The sequence below is a fragment of the Nuphar pumila genome, chromosome 4 (assembly GCF_984573655.1).
Source record: "Nuphar pumila chromosome 4, dmNupPumi1.hap1.1, whole genome shotgun sequence".
Taxonomy (NCBI): domain Eukaryota; kingdom Viridiplantae; phylum Streptophyta; class Magnoliopsida; order Nymphaeales; family Nymphaeaceae; genus Nuphar; species Nuphar pumila.
In genome coordinates, this window is record NC_143252.1 from 76,002,875 (window position 1) to 76,010,379 (window position 7,505).

Consider the following 7,505-nt stretch of genomic DNA (forward strand, 5'->3'; position numbering starts at 1 on the left):
CTCTAGGATGTACTTGAGAGGATTGAGTTTGGACAAGATTTTGACTTCAAATGCTAGCAGATAGTGTCTTAACTTCTGACACATTCATACAAGAGCTAGGTAGGTCTTCTCTATTTGAGAGTATTTCTTTTTATAGTCTACGAAAGTCTTACTCACGTAATAAATGACGTGCTCTATCAAGCTGCCTTCTTTGTATTGTGCCAAGAATCTGCCACATGCGACTTGATTGACTAAGATGTATAACAGAAGAGGTTTCCCTAATTTTGGGGGCTTTAGGATGGGAGGATTGAGGAGATACCCATTGATACAATCAAATGATTGTTGACACTCTAATCGACATTCGAATTTCACTCCTTTTCTGAGTAAGTGATTGAAAGGCTTGCATCGCATTGCCAGGTTGGAAACAAATCGCCGAATTGATTGCATGCGTCCCTGAAGGCTACGCAATTCTTTGAGATTTGTCGGGGGTGGCATATCAATGATAGCCTTTGCTTTGGCTGGGTCAACTTTAATTCCCTTTTTGCTGACCAGAAAACCCAACAGTTTTTCTGATTCGACTCCAAAAACACACTTTTGAAGGTTAAGTCTTAACTTATAAAGAATGAGTCATTTAAAAACTTGATCAAGGGCTTCGAGGTGATCTTCTTCCTCTTTGGATTTCACGAGGATATCATCGACATACGCATCCATGATTTTGAGCATTTGAACATAAAAAATGATGGCCAATGCTCGTTGATTTATTGTTCCAGCATTCTTGAGCCCAAATGGCATAACGGTATAGCAAAAAGTGCCGCAAGGCGTAGTGAAGGAAGTTTTTGATTGGTCGCGGGCGGCCAATTTAATCTGATTATAGCCGAAATATCCATCCATAAAAGAGAACATAGCATGTCCTGCTGTACTATCAATTAGAAGATCAATACTTTGAAGTGGATAATCATCCTTCAGAGTTGCTTTATTGAGATCTTTGAAGTCTATGCAAATCCTCACTTTGCCACTTTTCTTTGGAACAACGACAATATTGGCTAACCAATTTGGGTAGTCAATAGTTCGAATGAATCTTGCTTTGAGCAGATCTTTGAGTCCTTCTTTGACTTGTTGTTCTATTCTGGGATCCATTTTCCTCAGCTTCTGCTTGACTGTTTAGCATCTGGCTTTAAAACGAGGAGGTGTTCGACTAATTTTGGGTCTAAACTTGGCATATCTTTATATGTCCATGCGAACACTTCTTCATGTTGCTTGAGAAAATTAGTGAGCCTTTCCTTCTCTTCCGGACTTAGACTGATACTGATCTTGAGAATCTTGGGATTGTCCTGTGAACCTATATTGACATCTTCAGTCGGGTCTTGGACTATAACTGATGGTTCTTCCTGCTTCTGAGCTGAGGCAAACTCTGGTAATTCCTGAAGAGACTGATTGGATTTCGCATATTCATCTGGCTGTTTTGCAATTTCGCCATCTTCTGTGCTCGCTTTGACTCAGTGAATTGTTGTCGATTTTTGAAAAGCCTTTGGATTGAGAACGAGCTTCTTGATTGCTCGAGAATGCATTATGAAATTTGGAGAAGAAACTTGATTCAGGAAAAATCGCCCATCATAATACAAATAGTGTTTGAAAAGAATCATGAATAAAATGACAATGAAATTGTGAAATGAGGAGATAGAGTAAAGAGATAGATGGCATCCAGATAGACAAAGAAACTTGAAATTTTATTGATTTTGAATTGTTCAAAGACATTGACAGAATGAGACATTTATTTTGGAAAGAATAGAAAGGAAATACAAAAACGATTCTCAATGTGCCCCCTTAACAAAAACAGTCTTCTTTTGCTGGCCTTCACCGAAAAACCCTAGTCCTGCTCTGTGGGGACGATCCTTTTGAATCACTGGTTCAATGCGATCGTCTTCGTTTTTGCCCAATCCTTTGAAGGGTTGATAACCATGCTTCAGAAGTAAATCGAATCCCTTTCTTGCTTTCATGAACTACGGAAACAACGGATGATCTTTGATAGTGCTATAGTCGAGTCGACCTTCAATCTTGAAGAATTTAGGACCTCTCCATCGGGTCATGGCTACAGTGTGCAGAGATAGCTCCGATGCCTGGAGTATTTCTATACTTTCTCAGAGACTGATTTCTTCACTTTCCCTAATGCTGGGGATATCTGCTGTGAAGGTTGGTCGAGGGATCATGGGCTGCCGGAGCCTTTCTTCTGAGTCTTCTCTCAGTACAGTTGTGATCATTCCACCTTTGGATCATTTTATGCATTCATGAAGAGTGGAAGGCACTGCGTTTGCATTTTGGATTTGCGTCCTTCCAAGTAGTAGATTGTAGGTGGGTGACACATTACCATATGAAAAAGGACGGAATGCACTGAATAGTTGATAAATACTTCTAGAAATATCTTGCCGTTTGGCCGTGGTTGTCAAATCCATATATGGTGATAGGATCTGGAATGTATTCTTCTTCTTTGATAACTAGCACCTTTGCTGTCATCTCAGGACATATATTGAGGCTACTGCCTCCATCAACCAATACATGAGGTACTGTCATTCCTCTTGCTCGAACGATGATGTATAGGGCATTATTATGAAAGGAGTGAGGCTTTGGAAGGTCCTCATCCGAGAAGGTGATTGGCGCATTTGTCAAGGCTGAATTCACAATTTGAGCCATGTCTTCAGGCGTGGTACTGGGTTTGACTTTGATTTTCCGTAGTAGTTCATCTAGTACTTGTTAATGCTTGCAAGAACTTTTAGCTAAGTCTAAAATTGAAACATTGGACAAAGCAGTTAGTGGCTTTTGAGTTGACATTTCTCTCTTTTCTGGCATGGGCTTGATGAACTGACTAAGGAATTCAGGAATTCTTTTTATTTTCTTAGGGGATGACCTTATAGGTTCTTCAGATATTTTCAGCTTGCCAAATGCTGAAATTATATCCATCTTCTTAGTGGTTGGGGTTGTTTGTCGTAGCACTAACATCTGATGTTGAACTTGGAGATCTTGAAGGGAACACGAGTTGATGTGTTCTTGAGGTAGGAATGGCTGTTCGGATATTACTGTTGTGGTGTGCGGAGGAAATGGCTGATTGAGAATGTCCATTTTTTCTTCATCTCTTTCCACCAAAAGATTCTTGTCAATGTAATCCTGCACAATATTCTTGAGAACGAAACAGTTCTCAGTGTTGTGTCCCACTGTTCTATGAAACTTGCAGAATTGGTCTTTCCACTTCCCCATAAGCACAGGGGGATCGGCCTGTCTAGGCAACTTGATCATTTCCTTCGACAGCATATACTCCAGCACATCTTCGAGTGATTGGTTAAGAGGAGTGAATTTCCTGTCGTAGCTCCATCCTTCATGCTTAGTCTTTTCACGCAGTTTCGGCCCTTGATCTTGCTAAGGGGGCTTGTTGTAATGAGGAGCAGGTTTCCTTTTCTGATCTCCTTTGTTGTTTGAATTTCCTGCGCCGTAGCAGTAATCTTTCTTCTGCCCTTTGTAATGATTGTTGTTGTTGTTGTTGTTGGCAGAGTAGGTGAAGTGGGTTTTCTTTTTCTGCTCACCTTGGGGGTTATTCTTGGAAAATGTGAAGCCCTCATAGACTCCATTCTCCACGCTTAGCTCGAGCCATTCGACTCATTCAGTTAGCTTAATAAAAGTTCTGGATGGTGCAATGGAGATTAATCCTCTCAGAGGTTGCAAAAAATAGTTGAGGATCAAGGATAAAGCATGCCTCTCTGATATGGGGTCCCTCATTTTGTTGTAAGCTGACATCCATCTATTAATGAAATCCCTTGCCTTTTCATTTTCATTCTGCCTTAGATTACAAAGATGGCTTAATGTTGGGAGTGCCTCCATGTTGAACAAGAAGCGTTCAATAAACAAATTCACAACTTTATCGAACTCCTTGAGCTCGATGGGATTGATATGCTCAGCATACCATTTAGTTGCAACTCCTTCCAAGCTGCAAGGGAAGCATAGAAATAGTGCTCTATTGTCCCTCTTGAACTTAGAGCATTCAACGAAGAACATGGCGAGATGTGCTTTGGGGTCGCCAGAACCATCAAACTTGATAAATTTTCAGGAAAGGTTTTCAAGATCATCATCTCCTTGTAGGCCATCATAGAAGTCCTCGCTAGTCAAGACTTTCTTGCCCTTATCCCGGGCTTGTAAATCTTTGACAACTCTAGCCATTTCCCTGAACTGTGCTTGCAGTGGATCTTCTATGACTTGACTTTTTAGTTTGCGGGTACCCCTTTGCACCCGGCCATATTTTTGAAATGTTGAGGGCACCTCATTATTCTTCATCGGTGTCTTCTGTTGATTCTGTTCCATCTGAGATTTCCTCTGGTTGAACCTGCTTCTTGGAAGTCTTTATGGATTTCTTAGCCTTGTGATCGTGGAATTTCTGCTTAAATGGATTCTTCTCTGAACTGGTCCCGGCCTGCTCGCTCATCATCTTATGGAATATGGCATACATCTGCGGATCTATGCCATCGTCCTCTTGTTGACCCTGGCTCCTGACTGAACGCGGGGAGTCCATCTCTTCTTCTGAAGCTGATGAGTACTGAGATGATGTTGTTTTTCTTCCTGATCTTGTCTGAACCATTAAATGCTACAAATGCTCTCTGCAGGACAAAGACCCGATTAGATTATGAGGGAATTTGTTTCTTGGAAGAAATATTTGCTGGAAATATGGTAGACAATTTGAAAAAGTATCCCATTACTAGGGATTGAGTCATCACAAGAATCACGACAATTGTGTTGTCATTCTTTATAATAGACAACAGAAAATGTGCCTTGTTACCTAGGCGAGGTCGTCAAACCATGATAGAAAGAGAGAAAATTTCATTAGAATGAGAAAAATATGATTTTATTGATTTTGACAAAGAGGTGGAGGACAAACGATTTGCCACCATTCATGATAATCGGCAGACACTTTAGGACCAGGAAAGAATTTGAGAGTAGTAAAGGAGTCTCAACCGTAGCGGGCGAAATGATATGCCCCGGACCATTGTGCGGAAGTTAGATCGAATTCAGCCATAGCCCCTGATAGTAGTCAAGCTTCGATATACTGCTGCCTTTGAGAGAACTGTCGGACACATCGCTCCGGCTGGTAGTAAGTGTAGAAGAATGGTCCCAACAATTTGAATCGCTTGCCATAAGCATATGTGTATCTGGGAGAAGACAATTGTCGATCAAAGTAGTCCCAAACGATGTCATCTTTTTGAATGTTGTTGATCATGGACCAGTATTGTGCCACTGGAAGGAGTTGTATCTGAAAGAATTGGCTCGGGCTGGAACATGCTGGAAGAACCAGGATTGAACTGCGTAGATGCATCCTTCGACAAGAATGGAATCTCCAAGTGAAAAATGAGTCAAACCCCGGTACAGGAAGGCGAGCGCTGCCATGGATATGGAGAGACAGTTGGTTTGTCGACTTCCCCATCTTCTCATGAGCTGGATTATTCTGATGTCCATGTAATTTTGTCCGTCTGGGAAGAGGGCCAATCCTACAGTACATAGAATCATTGCATTCTGAATTCTTTCTCTAGCTGTCGTTGATAGTGAGCTGACTTCGATGAAGGTCCCGTACTGGCTATACAACTCGAGCAGATTGACGTATTCATTTTCGTCCAACTGGATCAAGTGCCAAGATCGGCGTTCTGTCATACAAGCTAAGGCATCTCGAAGGTCCAAACCCTTAACATTAATCAGAAATTGATGCTCTAACGGATCTTTTGGTTGACCGGATGGTTCTGATAATCCCATAATCCTTGAATATTCATCCATTAAAATGGTTATCTCTCCCCACGGGAACCAGAAGGTACATGTTCGTTGATTCCATCGCTCTGCAATTGCGTGAATCAGGTTGCCGTTGATGGTCTGCTTTCCCACTGTTGCTGCCAATTCTAATCCACACTCACTCAAATGGTCCGGAAACATGCGAGAAAAGCTTTTGAGTCATGAATAATGGTTGTACTTTTGCATTGATTATTTTTAAAAGATAATTTTCAATGAAAACACTTGGAAAATCGTCAACCAAAGATAATAAAAATTGACTTTCCACAGAAGTGGCGAGTATGGGTCGAAACCATAGAGAACGGGATACATTCTGAATTAAATCTAAAATAACAATTTATTAATATAACAGAGTTTACAACTATGTCAATATTACAACTCTAATTAAATAACAATGAAAATAACTAAAAATAGGGAAATAAGCCTTCTTCAAGTCGCCAGGGGTAAATCTGTCTTTTCATCACATGTGCATCTGCACTTCACATTAGAAATACACATGAAAACCTGTTTTTAACTTATCAACCTACACAATGAAAACAAAAATTCAGTAAGCAAGTAAAAAATTAAATCTAAATTACAACTACAATTAGTTCTAAACTAATTCTGCAATTAAAATACACTAAACAAACACAGAAAACTAACAATACATTATCTAACTGAGCTAACTAAACAACTCATTCCTAATTAGTCTAACTACAGTTAATTCACTAAATACAAGCTAGAAAATACTAAGAACTATGTTAAATCGAACAAATAATCAAATGACTGTTTTGTCCCTAAATGGTGCAAAAGTGGATTCTGACAGCTTTTAACAAACCAATGATTTGAAAAAGCAAACGAATTCCAAAATTCACGAAATCACTTTTGTTCTGTTATTGACAAATCCAAGAGTCTGACAATTTTTACAAATTTCAAAAATTCATTCTGGAACTTCAGATATAAGCGTTTCAACATCAGGATAATTCTGGAAATCGCAGGACCCGAAATTGAAAATTTTGAAAAAACTGTTTTTGGAAAATGATTAAAAGGCAGACCAAATCAACTCGAATTGAGCTGAATTTTGGTCTGCAGACAGTGAACAAAAGGATGTGAAGAATAGAAGAAGAATTTTTAGAAAAATTCAAAAATATCTACATAAAATCACAAGTGCACGATAGGGAAAAATCAGATTTAAGAATCAGTGCACTATTCACTTATGTAAATCCACTAATCACATTATGACATTAAACCACCAACAAAAACAATCCTAAACTAATCTAAATTACTGCTAAACTACATTAAAAGAGCAACAATTAAACTAATTATAAAAATGGTAAATGACTTAAACAAACTAAAACTAAACCTAATCTAAACAGACCACTACTACTAATTTATCCTAACCAAGTTATAATTCCAGTTAGACTATCTATATAACTGAAATAAATTAATTAACTCTACTATACACGACCTAACTAACTAAGTAACATATACCATACTTAATTTAAAATCTAATTGAACCACAAGCAACGACCTAAGATGAGTATAACTGGAGTTAGAGTTTAGCTAAGGTCAGTTACTAACTAGGGTTAGCCATTAACTAGGATTAACTAAGTTTAATTATCTAACTATAGTTAGTTAGGGTTATGGTTAACTACCTATAGTTAATAACTAACTAAGGTTAGATACCTAGGGTTGACTATGATTAGTTAGGGTTAGGAACTAATTAGGTGGCTAGG